This window comes from Lissotriton helveticus, chromosome 4_1 (genome assembly GCF_964261635.1).
Source record: "Lissotriton helveticus chromosome 4_1, aLisHel1.1, whole genome shotgun sequence".
Lineage (NCBI taxonomy): Eukaryota > Metazoa > Chordata > Amphibia > Caudata > Salamandridae > Lissotriton > Lissotriton helveticus.
The window spans coordinates 323,506,963-323,528,947 of NC_136063.1; positions in this window are offsets into that span (position 1 = coordinate 323,506,963).

The following is a 21,985-nucleotide window of genomic DNA, read 5'->3' on the forward strand; positions in this document are numbered from 1 at the left end:
TTAGAGAAAACTCCGCAGCAGGAGTATAAATTAAAGCTCCGGTCTAGTAAAATAAGTCAGCCAGTTTAATTGTCTAAGTCCCCCTCGGGTGAAACGGTTAGACAGGTTTCTGACATGTATGAGATAGACCCCCATAGTGAGAGAGTTAGTCAAAACTCTATCAGATGTATCGTTATTCTATGTTTTCTTCTATTTTTGAGTTTGATGGTTACCTGCACAAGTTATGCATTTCATTTATGTTTTCCAATTTCTCATGTAAATAAGTTTTCTAATGCTACAGTAGAGCACACATTTAGTGATCTGCCTCCTCACGAGCTATCCTATCGTCTTGCTATGAGAAATAATACATTTATCCGTATGTTACACTATTCACACCAGACCAGCAATGCCACTAATTGTTGGGTGTGTGGTCGACTCCCCCCTTTCCAGACACCGAAGGGAGTTCTGCCACTCTTTCCTTATCCGTTTTCACATAATGGTTCGTGTGGAGCATGGTCGATGTTAACGTCATCCTCAAATGATATGTCCCTTCTGAATAGAACATGTTTTCCAGACAAGCAAGGTCTCCCCCATAGAACAGGGTTAGATCTAGAAAATGAAGTATATGATTTAGGTAATTATTCCTCGAATTTTATGGTCCTGAATGTTCAGTCTGATACTACTCCAGACTTACCTGCCATTTCAGTACTACCAGTCAAAGGCGAATTATGTGTCTGAAATAATGGTTCCGCACATGTAGGACATAGTGATTGTACTACTACTGTCGAGTATAGTGACAGTGGGAAATCTATTTTCAAAGCCTCACGTCATTCTTATTTTGTTTGTGGTCAGACCGCATATGTTCGTCTGCCCCTCGATTGGGATGGAACATGTTACATTGCCTTCCTACTGCCACCAGTTTTCCTAGCCCCACCTGATTATCATAGAAACACACATCTAGTACACGTCAGACATAGAAGGGAGATCGAGTCCCCGATTGTCGATCAAACTGAAACTGCTCTAGAACAGTATCAAGACTTTAATAAAGGTTTCTTCTTCTTTATAGGACCTATCCAGAATAGTAAGTTAATACGTAGGTTAACCAGAACCCTTGAAGCAGTAGTGAATGAGACTACTTCTGCTCTAGGTAACTTAACCGAAGAGCAATCTGCTATGAGATTTGTCGTGCTCCAAAATCGTCTCGTTCTTGACGTCATACTGGCCGATAGAGGAGGAGCATGTAGAGTCATCGGATCTAGTTGCTGCATTTTCATTCCTAATAACGCGCCGTCTGTTTATTCAGCTATAACCAGACTTCATAAAATTGCCCATCAGTTACACCAGAATCCAGGCACCTGGACATGGTCCGGTTGGCTCTGGAATATTATATCTGCCTGGGGATGGAAGGTATTGTCATTTCTAGGTATTGCAGTAATGATCATATTCAGTTGCTGCCTCTGTATACAATGTGGCCCTGCGATTTGCGGCATTTGTGCTACCTCTTGTATTCCTAGTCCTAAGTCCCGTTCCAAGACAATTCGAGACGAGCAAATGATGCTGTATGAAATAATAGATGGTATCATGAATATAGATGTTTCCTGATGGAAACGTAGGGCACAAGGAGGGAATGTGGAAAAGTAAATTTTGCCATGTTATATGTGCCTACGTGTTCCCCATGTTATGTCATATGTGCATGATCGATATGCATGTATCCCCCTCTGATCGATTAAAGACGCAATTACAGTTGTGTCCATCTCTAGTATGCCAGTTTCCAGTTTTCGTAAATATAACGAATATCAGGCCTATGTAAAGCTACGTTGCCACGTTTTACAGTGTGCACGCTAATTCATTGAATTATCCCCGTTTCTAGGCCTCAAAAGGGCCCGGACTCAGATTCAGCTCCTGTTTCCTGAACCCTCTCCGAGGAGCGATACAGCCCCCACCTGTATCCCTGACCCTTCACTTACTTTCATGCCTCGCAGTGCCCGGCTAGGCCTGGCTCTGCCTCCCAGTCTGCCAAGAGTATGTTATGTTTCTAGTTATCAATCCAGCCCTCCTTCTCTGCATTCCTAAGCTACTGAATCGCATCAATAGTTTCCGTCATGGTCTAGCCTTTATGTCTCCATGTAAGAGAAATACTGTATTAATATTCATAGAATATTCCTCGCACACACACTACATGTAGAATTATGCATGCATCAGTCTTAATGTCTGTTAGCCTTTGCCCTGATAACTTTTGGATTCTATCAACATGTTCTCTAAACACTAGATACTAGATAGGCTTTAGGTACATGTCGCTCTGACACTCCAGACTTTCGTCTCCTCTTCTAGCGCAGAAGTCATAGCCCCCCAGTTCTCCCTAGTAACACGTCATTGTCAGTTTGCGCGCACCACTAGGTTAGAGGTCCCAGCTGCTCAGGTAGCCCCCTCCATGTTTCCGCCCCATTTATGACATATTCTGTTACGTTTGCATCACATGTCTATGTATACGCCCTGTACACACCTCTTGTTACACCCACTTTATGCCTTATCTTTCGCGACTGCTACAAACTCCGCCTACTGCTACGCCTACTGTATTGACTGTAATGTATTTTGTTTAACTATATATATCGTGCACTGTTATTAAAAGTTTGCTAGCCATTCCCAGATCCTGCCCCGGCAGCTGCCGGGCCCTGCCATCCCATCCCCGTACAGGCTGTCCTGTTCCAGTCCTTTATGCTTAATTAAAGCCTGTCAACTCTAGCTACCTCGTATCTTGACTCTTATTTATTGAGCTATCTATTTGTATGAGTATCCTTAAAAATAGTACCGGTAATTAATTATTTATTTACCACACCTGTTCATTCACTACAGTTAGTTCCTCTGTGTCCCTGATCTCAATTTCTTTCGATAGTCCTCGTTTGCTGAGGCGTCTGCCCCTATGGGTTTTGGGTCGACAGCGCCTCTTGGGGGTGGAATCCTGTTGCCCTTCCTGATGCGCTGCATTTCTAATAAAAAAGGCGTCTGTGTGGTGTTAGTATTGCTATTCTCTGGGGATTCATTTTCTGTCTCGCTAAGTCCAGTGAGACTCAGTGAGTTATTGCTGGAATTGACTGAGTTAGATGTGGTGGATCTACCAGTTTGGGACCCTTGTTTGTTTTTAGGGATCATAAAATCATATTTACGATCAAAGGTATAGACCCTTCCATCTCTATAATCAACCTCATCTCGCTTGATCTGACGTGCCTTTCTGTTCTTAATCTCAGCTTGATGTGCGAGTAGAATCTCATCCAGCATGGTATAATTTTTGACTGTGGCTTCTGGTAAATTCAGATCTTTTATTTCTTGTTCTAGAATGGAGATTTCTAGTTGTAATTTCACTGTTTTCCGCTCAGCACTCTCGATCAGAATGTCCATGAGTGTCATGGAATTGTGATTGAGTGTATCTTCCCATTTCGTCATTAGATCTAGGTCTAGATCGTCATAGGTGGGAAAGACTTGGGAGCGTAGTCCCCTTGGAATCTGTTTCAGTCTAATGTAATGTTTGAGAGTGGTGCCGTCCCACCATCAGGAGTTCTCTTGTTTTTTAAGTTTTTCTAATCTGAAAAACTTGTCTCTGAGACCTTCAGTTCTTTTGGGACCTGTAGTGACGGAGGCCTTATGTGTGGGCATGCCTTTGGCTAGGTTCTCAAATAAGTCTGCCACTGCCTTGGCTCTATCCATAATGACCAGTGTAAAGAGTTAATTAATTAGGTAGTTTTTACCTTATTTCTAGACGTGGAGGCGCTCTGACTGGGTTAACAACTAAATGCAGAGATAAGGGTTTTACAAAGAACTCAGTGGACTGCAGCGCTCTTCCTAGTGTGTACGTCTTGAGGTTATCACGATTTGGTTGGATAGTGGTGCGTTAAGAGCGAGCGGAGAAGCCCCTAACCGCTCAAAAGTGAAATTCGAAGAATCCCACTGGACTGAAAAACAGCAGCGCTCTCGCACACAACAAAGTAATGTTCATAAATGGTAATCAATAAATTGAAACACAACAACAATATCAGCCAAGGATAGAAGCAGAATCTTGAAAGTGTATATCAAGGTAGGTTGTATTTGATACGTCAACAATCAGCCTCAGACCACTATTTAAGCCAAAGTCAGGTTCCACATCCAGTTCTTCTAAAAGTCTCTCCATGTCATAAGGACTCTCTTCTACATCTGTTAAAGAAAGAAGCAAGTGTGTTGATTGCACGTCTTTAATTGTTAGTGATTCATGGTCAAATACATGAGGAATGTTCTTCGTATGTCTAGTGGGATTTTGTTGTCCCGCAAAATGTTTCTTTAATTTGAGATTCGGTACAAATTTAAAGACATCAATTTTCGTTTGACACATATCCCCAGTAGCATATGGATTGAAACTCAAACCTTTACAGAGTAAGGAAACCATATCATCATTTAAAGGGAACGAAGAAAGGTTGATGACCTGTACCTGTTCATTCACTACAGTTAGTTCCTCTGTGTCCCTGATCTCAATTTCTTTCGATAGTCCTCGTTTGCTGAGGCGTCTGCCCCTATGGGTTTTGGGTCGACAGCGCCTCTTGGGGGTGGAATCCTGTTGCCCTTCCTGATGCGCTGCATTTCTAATAAAAAAGGCGTCTGTGTGGTGTTAGTATTGCTATTCTCTGGGGATTCATTTTCTGTCTCGCTAAGTCCAGTGAGACTCAGTGAGTTATTGCTGGAATTGACTGAGTTAGATGTGGTGGATCTACCAGTTTGGGACCCTTGTTTGTTTTTAGGGATCATAAAATCATATTTACGATCAAAGGTATAGACCCTTCCATCTCTATAATCAACCTCATCTCGCTTGATCTGACGTGCCTTTCTGTTCTTAATCTCAGCTTGATGTGCGAGTAGAATCTCATCCAGCATGGTATAATTTTTGACTGTGGCTTCTGGTAAATTCAGATCTTTTATTTCTTGTTCTAGAATGGAGATTTCTAGTTGTAATTCCACTGTTTTCCGCTCAGCACTCTCGATCAGAATGTCCATGAGTGTCATGGAATTGTGATTGAGTGTATCTTTCCATTTCGTCATTAGATCTAGGTCTAGATCGTCATAGGTGGGAAAGACTTGGGAGCGTAGTCCCCTTGGAATCTGTTTCAGTCTAATGTAATGTTTGAGAGTGGTGCCGTCCCACCATCGGGAGTTCTCTTGTTTTTTAAGTTTTTCTAATCTGAAAAACTTGTCTCTGAGACCTTCAGTTCTTTTGGGACCTGTAGTGACGGAGGCCTTATGTGTGGGCATGCCTTTGGCTAGGTTCTCAAATAAGTCTGCCGCTGCCTTGGCTCTATCCATAATGACCAGTGTAAAGAGTTAATTAATTAGGTAGTTTTTACCTTATTTCTAGACGTGGAGGCGCTCTGACTGGGTTAACAACTAAATGCAGAGATAAGGGTTTTACAAAGAACTCAGTGGACTGCAGCGCTCTTCCTAGTGTGTACGTCTTGAGGTTATCACGATTTGGTTGGATAGTGGTGCGTTAAGAGCGAGCGGAGAAGCCCCTAACCGCTCAAAAGTGAAATTCGAAGAATCCCACTGGACTGAAAAACAGCAGTGCTCTCGCACACAACAAAGTAATGTTCATAAATGGTAATCAATAAATTGAAACACAACAACAATATCAGCCAAGGATAGAAGCAGAATCTTGAAAGTGTATATCAAGGTAGGTTGTATTTGATACGTCAACAATCAGCCTCAGACCACTATTTAAGCCAAAGTCAGGTTCCACATCCAGTTCTTCTAAAAGTCTCTCCATGTCATAAGGACTCTCTTCTACATCTGTTAAAGAAAGAAGCAAGTGTGTTGATTGCACGTCTTTAATTGTTAGTGATTCATGGTCAAATACATGAGGAATAATAATTTTTATTAGAAATGCAGCGCATCAGGAAGGGCAACAGGATTCCACCCCCAAGAGGCGCTGTCGACCCAAAACCCATAGGGGCAGACGCCTCAGCAAACGAGGACTATCGAAAGAAATTGAGATCAGGGACACAGAGGAACTAACTGTAGTGAATGAACAGGTACAGGTCATCAACCTTTCTTCGTTCCCTTTAAATGATGATATGGTTTCCTTACTCTGTAAAGGTTTGAGTTTCAATCCATATGCTACTGGGGATATGTGTCAAACGAAAATTGATGTCTTTAAATTTGTACCTTATGACATGGAGAGACTTTTAGAAGAACTGGATGTGGAACCTGACTTTGGCTTAAATAGTGGTCTGAGGCTATTTGTTGACGTATCAAATACAACCTACCTTGATATACACTTTCAAGATTCTGCTTCTATCCTTGGCTGATATTGTTGTTGTGTTTCAATTTATTGATTACCATTTATGAACATTACTTTGTTGTGTGCGAGAGCGCTGCTGTTTTTCAGTCCAGTGGGATTCTTCGAATTTCACTTTTGAGCGGTTAGGGGCTTCTCCGCTCGCTCTTAACGCACCACTATCCAACCAAATCGTGATAACCTCAAGACGTACACACTAGGAAGAGCGCTGCAGTCCACTGAGTTCTTTGTAAAACCCTTATCTCTGCATTTAGTTGTTAACCCAGTCAGAGCGCCTCCACGTCTAGAAATAAGGTAAAAACTACCTAATTAATTAACTCTTTACACTGGTCATTATGGATAGAAACAAGGCAGCGGCAGACTTATTTGAGAACCTAGCCAAAGGCATGCCCACACATAAGGCCTCCGTCACTACAGGTCCCAAAAGAACTGAAGGTCTCAGAGACAAGTTTTTCAGATTAGAAAAACTTAAAAAACAAGAGAACTCCCGATGGTGGGACGGCACCACTCTCAAACATTACATTAGACTGAAACAGATTCCAAGGGGACTACGCTCCCAAGTCTTTCCCACCTATGACGATCTAGACCTAGATCTAATGACGAAATGGGAAGATACACTCAATCACAATTCCATGACACTCATGGACATTCTGATCGAGAGTGCTGAGCGGAAAACAGTGAAATTACAACTAGAAATCTCCATTCTAGAACAAGAAATAAAAGATCTGAATTTACCAGAAGCCACAGTCAAAAATTATACCATGCTGGATGAGATTCTACTCGCACATCAAGCTGAGATTAAGAACAGAAAGGCACGTCAGATCAAGCGAGATGAGGTTGATTATAGAGATGGAAGGGTCTATACCTTTGATCGTAAATATGATTTTATGATCCCTAAAAACAAACAAGGGTCCCAAACTGGTAGATCCACCACATCTAACTCAGTCAATTCCAGCAATAACTCACTGAGTCTCACTGGACTTAGCGAGACAGAAAATGAATCCCCAGAGAATAGCAATACTAACACCACACAGACGCCTTTTTTATTAGAAATGCAGCGCATCAGGAAGGGCAACAGGATTCCACCCCCAAGAGGCGCTGTCGACCCAAAACCCATAGGGGCAGACGCCTCAGCAAACGAGGACTATCGAAAGAAATTGAGATCAGGGACACAGAGGAACTAACTGTAGTGAATGAACAGGTACAGGTCATCAACCTTTCTTCGTTCCCTTTAAATGATGATATGGTTTCCTTACTCTGTAAAGGTTTGAGTTTCAATCCATATGCTACTGGGGATATGTGTCAAACGAAAATTGATGTCTTTAAATTTGTACCGAATCTCAAATTAAAGAAACATTTTGCGGGACAACAAAATCCCACTAGACATACGAAGAACATTCCTCATGTATTTGACCATGAATCACTAACAATTAAAGACGTGCAATCAACACACTTGCTTCTTTCTTTAACAGATGTAGAAGAGAGTCCTTATGACATGGAGAGACTTTTAGAAGAACTGGATGTGGAACCTGACTTTGGCTTAAATAGTGGTCTGAGGCTGATTGTTGACGTATCAAATACAACCTACCTTGATATACACTTTCAAGATTCTGCTTCTATCCTTGGCTGATATTGTTGTTGTGTTTCAATTTATTGATTACCATTTATGAACATTACTTTGTTGTGTGCGAGAGCGCTGCTGTTTTTCAGTCCAGTGGGATTCTTCGAATTTCACTTTTGAGCGGTTAGGGGCTTCTCCGCTCGCTCTTAACGCACCACTATCCAACCAAATCGTGATAACCTCAAGACGTACACACTAGGAAGAGCGCTGCAGTCCACTGAGTTCTTTGTAAAACCCTTATCTCTGCATTTAGCCTCTTCTTCCTGGGCAGCTGCTAAAACTTGGCAAAGGAGTTTCCTCGTTGCTTGCACCCTTGTGTAGCCCCCAGGGGGCCACGCTCATCGCACTGAAATAGCTGGTGCATGCAGGGACTTATGGTCCTAGGAAAGTCATTAATCTCCCACAGTGGGTTACATACCAGTATTTAAATTAGTTGCAGCATTCACCTAAATTAAAACACCCTCAGTGGTCCCCACGATGCCGTGCAAGTCTATTAAATCCACATTTGGTGCACTGATCGCAACGAGGCACAGTTCAATGTTACGCAGCCTCTTACTTCTCAAGATGGTGCAAGTTCCACGGCAGGGCGCAGTGTAAATCATTTTTTTCTCCAAATGCCCAAAAGCTTCGAACAGGCACTCCCAGCAGATGTCACCTTGTGGTATTAAAACACAGAGACCAACCTCAGCATGTCAGGGAACTTTATTGCATGTGCCTACGCATTTTGAGACAACAGCCTCTTCTTCCTGGGCAGCTGCTAAAACATGGCAAAGGAGTTTACTCGTTGCTTGCACCCTTACGTAGCCCCCAGGGGGCCACGTTCATCGCGCTGAATTAACTGGTACATGCAGGGACTTGAGGTCCTAGGAAAGTCATTAATCTCCCACAGTGGGTTTCATGCCAATGATTAAATTAGTTGTAGTGTTCGTGGATCTTCGTGCTGCATTTGACTTCATTGCTTGTGAAAACCTTTGGGGAGCTCTTACTAAAATGGGGATCCAAAAAACCTCTTGCAAATCATCAGACTCCACAAGAACAACTACTCCCAAATTAGATTAAGGCGTGCGGGTGCGGGGGGGGGGGTGAGAGACGGGGGTGCTGACCGACAGGGTCTGGGTGAACAAAGATGTACAGCAAGGGTGTGTCCTTGCTCCAACTCTCTTCACCCTTTATATTAACAGCCTGATTGAACTATTAACAGATTGTAGGGGTGACCTACTTCCCCCCAAAGCTTGAAGGGCAAGCAGTGCCCGCACTCCTTTTTGTGCACAACACCTTGCTATTCTCCAGAACACTGATGCGCTCCAAAAATGAGTAGACTGATCTAAGAAGGGATGCAATGAATCTGGACTAGAAATTAACACCTCAACTAAATTTATGGTTTTTAATCGCCACAAGCACTTTAATTGTTGTATAAAGCTGGGCTCTACTTCACTAGAAGAGTTGAAACAATTTGATTACTTAGGGGTAAGGCCGTCAAGCACACAATCATGGACCCCTCAAATAGTAAAAAGTCAGCTTTCACTACAACATGTGGGGACCGCCCTAGTTAAAAAGCTAAAGAAGTTAGCCTACAGACCGGTGACTCCGGCGATCCAAGTATATAATGTCCAGGGCATAGGAGCCGCACTTAACGGGGCAGAGCTATGGGGTCCCACTAATGTGGGTACTATTGAACTAACCGAAAATTAATTTATGAGATCAAGTTTGGAACTCCCCCGAAACGCACCATTGATACCAATGCGTTTGGACCTGGGTCTGAATAGACTGCTCTCAGGACCTTTACATTCTGGATCCACGTCGGGGCTAATGACTCATCCCTGCACATTAAAAAATCACTTTCAGATGTATTATCATCTGAGATTAGAAGGCGTGTCCAGTGGTTCAACTACATTAAGGGTTGGCTGGTCAAATTGGGTATGTGCGATCTCTGGTTTAATCCAGATAGTATTCAAAAAAGTTCCTTAAACCTTCTGAAAAAGAGATATTGGAGTTAAGTGAATGACACTTGTTCATGCAAGAGAACTGCACGGGAGCTGCCAGTCAGATTTTAAGTTTTAAAGACCAAATGCACCAGGAAGAATTCTTGAATCAAATAGAACCCTTACTTGCGAAATCTCTATATTTACCTTTATATAAAGTATCCTTCCAGTCAACAGCTTTTGTAGCAACTGGAATGATGCCAACATCTCGTCCAGCTGTCCGGCCTGCAAGGTCGTACCTGAAACTGAAGTACACTTATTAATCTTTTGTCCAATGTACAAGAAGATCTTGGTTACTGCTGATATGTCGGATTTTGGCTTCCAATCAATAAACCGCAATTATAAGAATTAAAAAAAGTGATTGTGCAGAATATTTATTTCTTTGGATTGTCTACATTCTTGTTACATGCTTGGAGATTAAGAAATATGACATTAAAACTAACAAATACCAAATGATTCAGTTATGAAGTACTATACATGCTGCTACATCTATATTGATTAAAAAAAGATATAATAATTTGTAAGAGCAAGGTGCTCATGAGATTTTAACTATTAATAGTAATGTATTTATCATTTAGGGACTTTTTCCCCTAAGAAATAGTTGGCGAATTCACGAGAAGCACTCCAGTGATACCAACATATGCCTACATAAAATAGGTAATAGTGCACAGAGTTTTGCTTACTGAGATGAATGAACTGTATTTCTTTTATCTGATCCAACTAGTACCAAGTATGTTCTTAATGAGTTTTTAATTCTTCCCCAATAGGCAAGTTTTTATTTGTGGTGGAATTGTACTACTTCTTCTCGTTCCATCATAAAGTAAATATTTTAGGGAGCTGTGCACTTGACACTTTACTAAATATTAAAACATTTGGATCCTGAATATAGTTATGGTATGAATCACGGATGCATTTGAAATTCAGAAATGGCACTGAAATAGGAAATATGAACCATGATTAGTTACACGTCTCATGAAATTTTGTGTTTTTATAGCATTATTTTATCCTGAGGCTATGGACTGGGGGACTGTTTTAAATCTATTTGTACTGTATGTTGTTCTGCTTTCATGATTTTCATGGAAAATCAAATAAAGATACTACTACAACAAATATTGGGATGTTGTGTGGATTGTACCAACATTGGCTGGGTGTCAATGTCCACTTGAGGCTTATGTAGGAGTAAGGGGAAAAAGGCCAAAACTTGCATTGGAAATTGTATGCTTTAATTTTTTAGTTAGATTTAATTGTGAAAGTGTGTCAACAAACACTATACTTGGAGGTGTTGTGATTCTACACACATGATAGTTACTTTAGTCACATGTACACAGAGCATTGTGTAAACTGCAACATGCAACTTGATAAATATGGGCCAATTGCTGTTCTTTCAGTCGATCTTCAGTACATCCAAAGACAAATTTCCCCCATGTGGATGCCAGTTTGCGCCAATAGTCCCAGTTCAGACGGAATCTCAATGTCCTATCCACATGGAGAGTGTGAGGTAGGTACAAATCAGACTATGTCCTGGCCATGTTGTCTTCCACGACTCTCCTTAAATCTGGGTCAGCCAAAGAGCCAGGTCTTGAGACTCTTCCTGAAGGTGTGCAGAGAGGGTTAGCGTCATGACGTCATGATGTGTCACGTGCAAACAGTGGCACAAGCGTTAGGACTTCTGGGTTGTGGCAGAGTGCATCAGCCTAGTGATCTTTGCATTGTGACTGCTTAATCTGGTTTGTCACAATATGAGTTGGAGTAGCTTCGCTTAGCAAAGAAATATGGGTGGGTACTCATAGGGATGTGTATTATGTCTATGTGGCAAGCTTTTTCAGCCAAATAAGCCACAGGAGTTTGCTTTTCACATATTGTTACACATGTGATATGACAGGCTTACATTGTACCTAAGATGCCCGAGTGTTTGACATTGGCAGAGGCTGTTATTGTCAGTCAGTCCAAAATCTTTATTCGGTAAACATAAAAGTTGACCATAAAAGTACAATAAACAAACCAGCAATAACAATATCTTAAAATAATATAAAAATAAAATTCTCAGATTCACATCATAATGGTTTTACGATATTTAAAAATATTTTTTTTAAAGCTGTCACAGAAGCAATCGTAAATTCATCATCTAAGATTTGTAACACAAAAAATGCAGGTCGGCATTGCCTCAAGCCATATTTTCTCAGTACAGGGATAATCCATTTCCTTTTCGGACTGGTATAAAATTTACAAAAAAACAATCTATATATGGTCGACTGTGCAGAGTTATCATCGCTGGGGCAATTACATAAAACTTTCGACCAGTCATTCCGTTCGGGAAAGCTAGAGAATCTATCATAGTCTCCACTAACTAACAAAATGTATGGTTGTATTGTTGGAGTTGCCAAAATGATATAATGGGTTTGAACTGTTGATTTACTAATTTCTAAGGTGGCTCTGCATTCGCCCAAAAAACTTTAACAGCTAGCTTTAAGTTCTTTCCTGGGGACTTCACGCATAGAATCTGGATCATTAAAATATTCTGCAAGTCCAAATTTAACAAGAAACATTTTAATATACCCTAACCATCTTATGTATTTGACTCCATCAATCCCCAAGGCGTCCTTCAGGATGTGGCGATTAAAATCAGTCTCATCGGCAGTCCACACTCTATGCCACAATAAGATTGGCTGGATCTTAATGATATCCCCTAATAGGGCATGCCCAATTCCAAGTGGCAAACGAGTTGAGGTGCTATCTGGCACTGCCAAGAGAAACCTACAAAACTTATTTTCTACCACTTGTAATGAGCCTACATTGGCATACCCCATATTCCCGCACCTTAAGTGGCAATAGCTAAACACTAACGGGCACATGCATCAACGATAATTGCATTCGCAAACGGTGCGAATCGCAATTTTCGGCCGTTTGCAAATGCAATTATCAAAAGTGGAATGCATCATGTATTTCGCAATTTTAGGAATGGCAATCATGTTGCGATTTCTAAAATTGCGATTGCATTTCAGAAATCGCAATTTCAGATTTCTGAAATGCAATGCATGATCATTTTTAAATTGCGAATTAGTAATTTGGAAGGGGTAAATTAGCATGAGGTTGAACCTCGTGCTAATTTACCGAAAACCTTCAAACATGCACAAAAATGCATTTTTGAAAGTTGCATGTTACACACACACACATGTCCTTGGGACATGTGTGTGTGTAAATTGCACTTAAGTTTAATTTCAGGGGTGCAGGGAGGGGTTCTTTGGACCCCCCCCCCTGCACCCTTGAAATTGCATTTTCAATTTGCGATTCGCAAATTGAAAATCGCAAATTGTAAATGCCTGCCCATAGGAATCAATGGGAAGGGTTTTCCTTAATTGCGATTCGCAAATTGCGAATCGCAATTAAGGAAAATTACAGAATCGCTAAAAAAAAAAGCGAATTATTCATGCATTGCCGTTTGCGAATCCTTAATTGCGATTCCTTAATTTTCGCAATTAAGGATTCGCAAACGGCAACATTGATGCATGTGGCCGTTAGCTCTATAGATCTGAAGCAGTTCAACTGGAGGACGTTTTCCTAATTTCCTGTTGAAATTAGATAATGCCATCAGAGATGTAATAAAAAAAATAAGCTTTCTTGCTTTCACCGCCTGAACCCATGTTCCTGTGTGATCAAATAAAATTCCTAAATAGGTAAAAGTTTGTGTGCTCGATTGCCTTGGATTGCACGAAAAGAGTGTTAATTTTCTTGTTGCTTCCAGCCTCACAGTTCATATTAAATGTTTTTGAACAGTTTATAGTGAGGTCCAAATTTGACATAAAATTAGCAAACAAATTAACAACCCTTCGGAGACGTAGCGGCGTACGGACCATTAAAACCGCGTCGTCCGCGCACAATGCGGGGAAGGGACGATTCGCTGCTGTTGGCAAATCATTGCACTCCTGGGTCAGATTTGTTTCATTTATATAAAGTGTGAAAAGGAAAGGAGCAAGGATACAGCCTTGTCTTACACCTTTCATCACTCTAAAGTGCTTGGTACATTATCCACCCAGCCCGTAGTGTACCCTTGCCTGAGCTTTTGAGTAAAGCGGTTTTAAAAACGTAACTATTAAGACATCCATCCCTAACCCCTCTAAAATTTGCCACAGCTCATTATGAATGACACAGTCGAATGCAGCAGTCAAATCAACAAAGGTTAAAAATAACTTTTTCCTTTTTGCTTTAGTCTATTTGTCTAAAAGAATATGTAAATTAAGGCCCTGTTCAATTGTTCCAAGGCCTTTGCGGAAGACGTATTGTAAGTCGCTTATTAATACACGCTCTTCCTCCCAGACCTGTAGCCTATCTAACATAATTTGTGCGACAATCTTAACTGTTGAATCCAACCACGAGATTGGACAATAACAGGCTGGGTTGGCCCTGTGCCCCTTTTTTAAAAATAGGAACAATTATTGAGTCATACCATGTAGATATGAGGTCCTGTGCGCCATGTGCATTAAAAACCTGTGTTAAAACTGGACCCCAAAGTGCTAAGTTAAATTTAAAAAGATCCACTGGGATTCAGTTGAACCCCGGGGCCTTCCCCCCCCCAGGCTTAAATGTATTGCCTTATTAACTTCGCTTAAAGTAAATTGCAAAGGCAAATCTACAGGAGGAGATACAAGCTCAGGTTCACCCACATTTATCCTAGAATCCGGCTCATTCGTCATAGTGTTAGTACACAATTTGGAAAAGTGTGCTATCCACTCTGATTCAGTGATTGCTATCTCTAAAAATGCTTTATCACACTCCCCCCAGGAAGGGCGCATTAACAGCCTTCCAGAAGGCAGAAGAATGATGGTTCTCTGAGGCATAACGTAGAGTGTGCCATGCTTCCTCTCATTGCCAACCTTCTTTCTTTTAATGCCCTCTTATAGACCCTTCTGGCCTTTCTGACGTCTTCCTGTTTTTTTCTACCACATGAAGGGAGCATTTAAGCCTTGAGTAGGCCTTAGTACAATGGGTGTCAAACCATCCTTTTTTTTGTTACTCTTTCTTCTTAGTTTTTTTATAAACAATGTTTTTTTAATGTGGCTAGAAATAACAGAGAAACTGTCCAAGATTTCCTGAGGGGATGCCCTCTCATCCAGGCAGGATAAGAATGTGTCTTTACATTTTGACAGAACTGTACTGGTAAATACTTCGGTATCCACCATCTCCCATCTATGCGCATAGCCGTTCTGTCTGTTCAAAGTTATGTTATCCACAAAATGAGATGTAACATCTCTCGTGTTGATGCCCTGACTATGCATCAAAACGCCAATACTAATGGGGAAATGATCGCTTAGGGCAATGTCATGTAATATAAAGTCCCTAATGTGTGAGGCGTATCTGTTCGATGTTATTATGAAATCTATAGTGGAAAAAGTGCCTCAACCGATGAAAGTGGGGCAAAAAGGAACCATAGGCGAACATAGTGTGTTTGCAAAACCTAGGTCATGTGTAAACAATACATCATTTAAGCAATCCCCATAGAATGTGTGTGGGAAATGGGTAAGACCACTACCTTTCTCGTACTGAATACCAGAGGCCCCTTTATCCATATGTTGTCATGGGGGGGGGGGGGGTATTAAAATCCCCTCCCCATATAACAAAAACATCGTCAGTTCTATGGGTCTGTAAGTTATGCCGATCGCTACCGAGGCATTTCAATAGATCTTCAAACAACTCTGGGGGAGCTTTATTATAGAAGTTCAACAAGATTATACATGATGCATGGTCTATATGCAAACGAATAATCTGAAAATTCGGTCTATGACCCTTAATTCAATTTTCTCTATGTTCAAATAATTTGTAATGTATGTACAGAGACCCCCTTTTGCTCTACCATGTGAGGAGGCCACTGCAGGGGAATCAAAAGTTTTACACCCGCTAATGAGGATGGGATCTATCACCCAGGTATCCTGCAGGATAAGGATCTCAAATTTTCCCACAAAATCAGTCGACACTTCGTTAGCCACCTTGCTTTTCAAGTCTGCCACATTCCAGGATGAGAGCAGACACTTATCTTTTCTACTTCCTCTACCACTACAGTCCCCTTGCTCTCCATTCGGCTTCGCTGGTGTATGATTAACATGTAAGATGGACTGTCTTGTAACTACGTCTGTGTTATCTAGAACGATTTTGCTCATAGACTCAGCAACATTTATCGTAACATCCGGGTATACCAGTTTTTTTTATTACTTTGTTGTAAATTCGTCACTCTCTCAGTGATAGAGAACCTCACACTAAATACAACTGGCTGGGCCTGAGGCGAGGTTTGTAGTCAAGCCACTGATTCGAGATGAACACGTGGGTTAAAACGATTATAAGTTGGGAGATTAAATTGATGTCTGTTGCTAGGGTTTAGTGCTTCCCTTTTTGACAGGACCGGATAAGTGAGCTGATAAAAAAGTCTAATGGGACTAAATTAACGCCGTGCCCCAAGATGGAATGGTTTCCGGCTCTGCTCAAAATCAGTTGAACTAGCCGAGGGGTTTGAAGGGTCAGCTCCACACCATCTCCCATCAAAATCTTTCTACCGCTACCTACCCAACTTACTCTCCTAATCATCTTAAATTCTTAAAATAACCTCTCTGTTAGGCCCGTCCTTAAGCCGAGCCAGTGTATTGTCTTATTCCTTAAAATCTCCCAGGTTTCAACCATCCCTTCTTGTATTTTCAGAACTTTAACAAATACCACTACTTGCGGTGTAGCCGCTGGTGGTAGATCCAGACTTATTATAGGCCCTCTGTTACATTTTTATTCAGGTTCCTAGAGGTATTATTTTGGCCACTTGTAGAAGGGGGATACTTAATCGTGCTCTGAATCAAGGGGATATCAAGGGAGTGGATCTCTCGATTAACAAAAGGGCAATATTGGGCTGAATCATATAATACTTGCTGGGTTCTCTCATTAGATGCTGGGGCATGATGATCGATATTACTCCTCACAAAATTAAAAGTTTGTTAGTATGATTACCCACATATTCAGTTGGTAACTCTTGCGGGGGAGGGGCGTTCAGAGGACTGTACTTTATCTAAATATTTAAGTAACATTTCCTCAATTGTGGCGACTTTACGCAATAATCCGCCTAAGCTATCCCTTAGGAAAGTGTCTATAGCCTCCAACCTCTTTTGTATATTTTCCACCTCGTTCTGAATGCAGGTATTATTACTAGTGCTAGCTATAGGTTTGTCTAATTTACATGTCAACTTAAATTTACCCCTTTTACTAACCTTATTGCTTGTTAAGGGGAGGACCCCTCTTGTTATTGTAACAATTTCTCCTGTTCCTGAGGGGACAATATCAGGATTACTTGGTGGGTGGTTGTGTGTCATAGTCGTGCTCGCTTCCTGATATATTATCCGTGAGGATCATAACGCAGCCATTTGTATTTGACATAGTCCCAACAACTTCTTCATATGGAGTATGCCCCTCTTGTGTAAATATAACCGGTTGCGTTTCCCCCTCGGAGGCAATATTTCCAGGATTTAATGCCTCTTCCACTGTAATAATTTGTTGCTCGATTACGCCTACAGCACTCGTTAGATAACTAAGCAGGGTCTGACGTGAACGCACACCTGGTTTTTCACTACCTTTTAATTGGGAGCTTACAGCTTTTCTTTTACCCATGCTAACTTTTTACACCAAAGTACTACAGGCTGACTACAGTCCGACTGCCCCGAACGTCTTTAAAATAAAAGAGCAACAACTCAATTATTTTCAAAATTACTGAAACCGATAGTTATAGTAACTGCCACTAATAAAATGGCACAATCATATGTGGAAAGTCTAAATCTTTTAACGTGATCCTTCTCCACCTATGCAATACGGTCTAGATCAAAGTAATAGTACCTTTAGTGCAAAATCAAAGTGCGTGGCCCTGCCGGCTTCTAACGGTCTAGGGCGGGCTAAGACGGGCCAGGTCTTCGCCATAGCACGTCCCGCGCTGCAGGACCGTCGCAAGCTATTTCAAGCCCCTCCAGTAACTAGGGCTAAAGTGCAGGGTGTGGTTGGGCCAGGGGCCAGCATCAAAGGTTCAGTTCTCCTTGTGTCGGTCTCCTGCGCTGCGGGACCGCCGCAAGCTATTTCAAGCTCCTCCAGGGACTAGGGCTAAGGTGCAGGGTGCGGTTGGGCCAGGGGCAAGCAGCAAAGGTCCAGTTCTCCTTGTGCCGGTCTCCCGTGCTGCAGGAACGCAGTGAGCTATTTCAAGCCCCTCCAGGGACTAGGGCTAAAGTGCAGGGAGCGGTTGGGCCAGCAGCAGAGGTCCAGTTCTCCTTGTGTCGGTCGGCTGTTATTGTTAATTCACCTTATTGACACAGGTGACTTCAATGCTTTGGGATGTAGTTGGGTCAGTAAAGACAGTAGTAGAATGTGTTTGTAGTGTTACAAATATCTCAGCTAAAAGTTGTGGGGCACTGGTAGGTGATGCAGCTTCAAAGTCTGCTTTCTGTTTTTTCAAGATGTTCCATGCTGCACTCAATGGGGTTCGGATGGTAGCTTTCGGTGCATACAATTGCCATCATGGCACCATCAAGTCCAATTACTATTCATAGACTGATATACACTTGTCAATGCTTGTTCCTCCAATGCACCTTCAAGCCCCTCGTGGTATATCTCAAGATATACATTTTCAGTGTGACATTGCACTGCAACACTCTCCTTCACGATGTGGTTTAGGAGATCGTGTGGACCCTAAGTCTTTTGCGCCCAGCATTGGTGATGAGGGTATTGGTTCTGAGAGGATGTAGTGTGTCAGTGTACAGGTTTCTGCGGGACATACTTTTAGGTGTGCATTAGTGTTATGTTGCCATGACATGTGGCACTTTAAGCAGTGGTGAGCTCAACATGCATATTTATGTACATATATCTTTGTGCCTATGCCCATTTGTATTCCTACCTTTATGTTGGGTCTAACCCTGCATTTCCAGTTCACACTGGGGATACCCAATGCGGAGTTTCCTTGTTCACTTGCACAACATGCGACAGGACACTTTCACATTACTGCACCTTTGCTTTGTGGTCCCTTCCATGTATTTGACAGAGGTCTTCCAATTTGGGTGGCGGTCACTCTCCACCCCAAGGGGGGTGGCTTAAGTGCATTTGGGTCGGGGGGGGGGGAGGGGCACCTGTCTCTGGCCGAGAAAAGCATCTGGTTTTGTTTTAAGTTTAAGGAGCAGCAGTAAGCCAGCCTTGAAATGGACTGTCAATGACACGTTTGGTAATTTATTTCCTGACTGACAGTATGTGTGAAAAAGGGTAACAGAGCTTAAACAATATCAATCCTCCTGTATTGAATTGAATTATAGTCACTTAGGTGTGCTAGAATACCATAGATAACATATTTGAAGCCATTATGTAATGGTGTCATAATTTTACACATGCAACGTTGGAGTTCCATTATAGGCCTGTTCATCATTTCATCTTCAGCATGACCACTGAGTTATGGGCAATTTGTTTGTCACCTTGAGAGACAATGGAATGAAAAACACGAGTAACACCAAATGCCTGGATTGCCAATTTAGCTGAATAATTGTGAAAAAATTGAGGGGGGGGGGGGGGGGGGATCTATTTATTTTACAGGGGGTGCACAGCATTGATAATTTGGAAGCCAGGGCCGGATCGTGTTCAGAACTGCTCTACTGGAACTTTCAGAAACCGTCACAGTCGGAATTTCCAGTTGGGTTTAAAGGAACCGTAAGCCACGTATTGTAGTGCATCGTAATACTATGATCGGAATGACTGCTTTAGATGTGAGATCGGTCGGTCAGACTGAGCCCTACAAGCCCACGGAGGCTTACCGACTGATATCGTAATAAGACTCAGTCTCTGTTATGTTATGTTATTTATTTTTTTTGTATAGCGCACAGCTACTCAAAAAGAGTGTCCCGGCGCTTTAAGTAAAAAGAACTGCAGCACAATAACATAACACATTAAAAAAGGAGAGGAAAAAAAGCACAGAAAGAGAAAACAACGGAACGGCCTACTGAGTAAACAACCAGGTTTTGAGGCCTTTCCTAAAGGCAAGTAAACTGGTGGCCCCCCGGAGTGTGAGCGGCAATGAATTCCACATCTGTGGTGCCAGCAATCCAAAGGAGCGGCCTCCCAGGCGGGCTCTCTTCACACGCGGGACAGCCGCCAGGAACAGAGATTCTGACCTCAGAGAACGAGCCGGATGGTAAAAGGCAAGTCTCTTTTGGAGATACTTCGCTCCCACCGCATGGAGCGCTTTATAGGCCAAAGTCAATGCCTTAAAGGCAATCCGTTTGCGGATGGGAAGCCAGTGCAACGTCTGCAGCAAACCCGCAGCACTTACTCGTCTGTTCAATCCAAAAATCGCCCTAGCGGCAGCGTTCTGCACGACTTGGAGCCGCTGTAGCAGGTACTCTGGTAGGCCCAGGTAAAGAACGTTAGAAAAATCTAACCTAGAGCCGACCAAAGCCTGCACAGTCATCTTCCTGTGCTCCTCCGACAAAAAGGGCAGAAACCTCCGCAGCATCTTTAGGAGGCCGAAGCACGTACCCGTCACACCGAGGATCTGGGCTTTCAACGTTAGCCCCTTGTCTATCTTGACCCCCAAGTTCTTAGCAATTTGGGAGGAACAAGACGGGGGAAACATATTAATGGGCCACCAGGCCTGCCAGTCTGGCTCCGTATCACACCCAAAGAAGAGTACCTCGGACTTATCGGAATTGCACTTGAGGCTGTTCAGATGGAACCAGTTAAAAACAGCCCCAACGCAGTCCCGGATACTCTCCCCATCAAAGTCTCCTCCACTCTTACAAGAGAAGAGGAGCTGGGTGTCGTCTGCATAGGATACGATCTGGGCCCCAAATGACTCCGCCAACGCCGCCAAAGGGGCCATAAAGATGTTGAAAAGGGTCGGGCTCAATAGAGAGCCCTGTGGGACCCCGACTCCCAAAGGCGGCATCACGGAGGAATCTGGGGAGGCCCAGACCGTTTGCCGACGGCCGGCAAGAAAGGAAGAAAACCAGCTGAGCACCGTCCCTCGTAGGCCAATCTCATAGAGTCTTGCGAGAAGGCCATCATGGGGGACGGTGTCAAAAGCCGCCGACAAGTCCAACATCACCAGCATGGCTTTGCCCCCAGTGTCCAGAACCCCTTTAATGGTTTCTGAAACCTCTAGGAGTGCGGTCTCTGTGCTGAGATTTGGACGGAAACCAGACTGGGTAGCGTGCAGAATCTCGTGTGTCTCTAAAAAACTGGAGAGCACCGTCTGGACGTGCTTCTCCAGAATCTTCGTGAGGGCTGGCAACAGAGAAATAGGCCTAAAGTTAACTGGGGCCTTCGGGTCAAGACCGGGCTTCTTAAGCAGAGGGATGACCATTGCCTGCTTCCAGGCCGGCGGAACCACTCCCTGGCTCAACGAGAGATTCAGGAGAGGGTTCGCCAGCGGACTGATCACTTCTGCAATTTTCGCCAAGAATTTGGCAGGGCACGGGTCCAAAGGCGACCCAGATTTAAGATTGCCCATAAGCACTAAGGAAGCAGGGGCTGAAATAGGTGGAAACAGCCAACGTCACATCTGGGGGGGCCAGAGGGAACATAGCATCCTCAGAGTTGATCGGCCCCGCCGATGCTCCCGGTGGAAAAGAGTCTTGTATAAGTCTGATCTTGCTAGTGAAAAAATCAGCAAGATCCGAAGCCCAGGATTCAGAGGGCCTCTCTTCAGATGTAGTGGACCGAGGGGCCATGAATTCTCTCACTATGGTGAAAATCTCCTTACAGGAGTTGGAGGCGGCTTCTATCCTCCCTTCAAGGTAGGCTCTTTTTCCAAGACGAATGTCCCGGTGATAGGCCTTAACCACTGACTTATAGGTCAGCCTATCCGCATCGTCGTATTGTGCCCGCCAGGCTCTTTCGGTCACCTTACACTGCTGCCGCATAGCCCACAGTGCTGCGGTGAACCAAGGAGCCGAAACCCGTTTCGATGTCAAACGGGGGGCCAACACCGGAGCGAGATCGTTAAGCCTGTCTAAGAGCCATGCTTGCAGGGACTCCAAATCCTTCTCCAGGTCACCTGTGAGAGGGCAGGGATGATCCAGGGCGGCCTGGGCCAGCATCGCA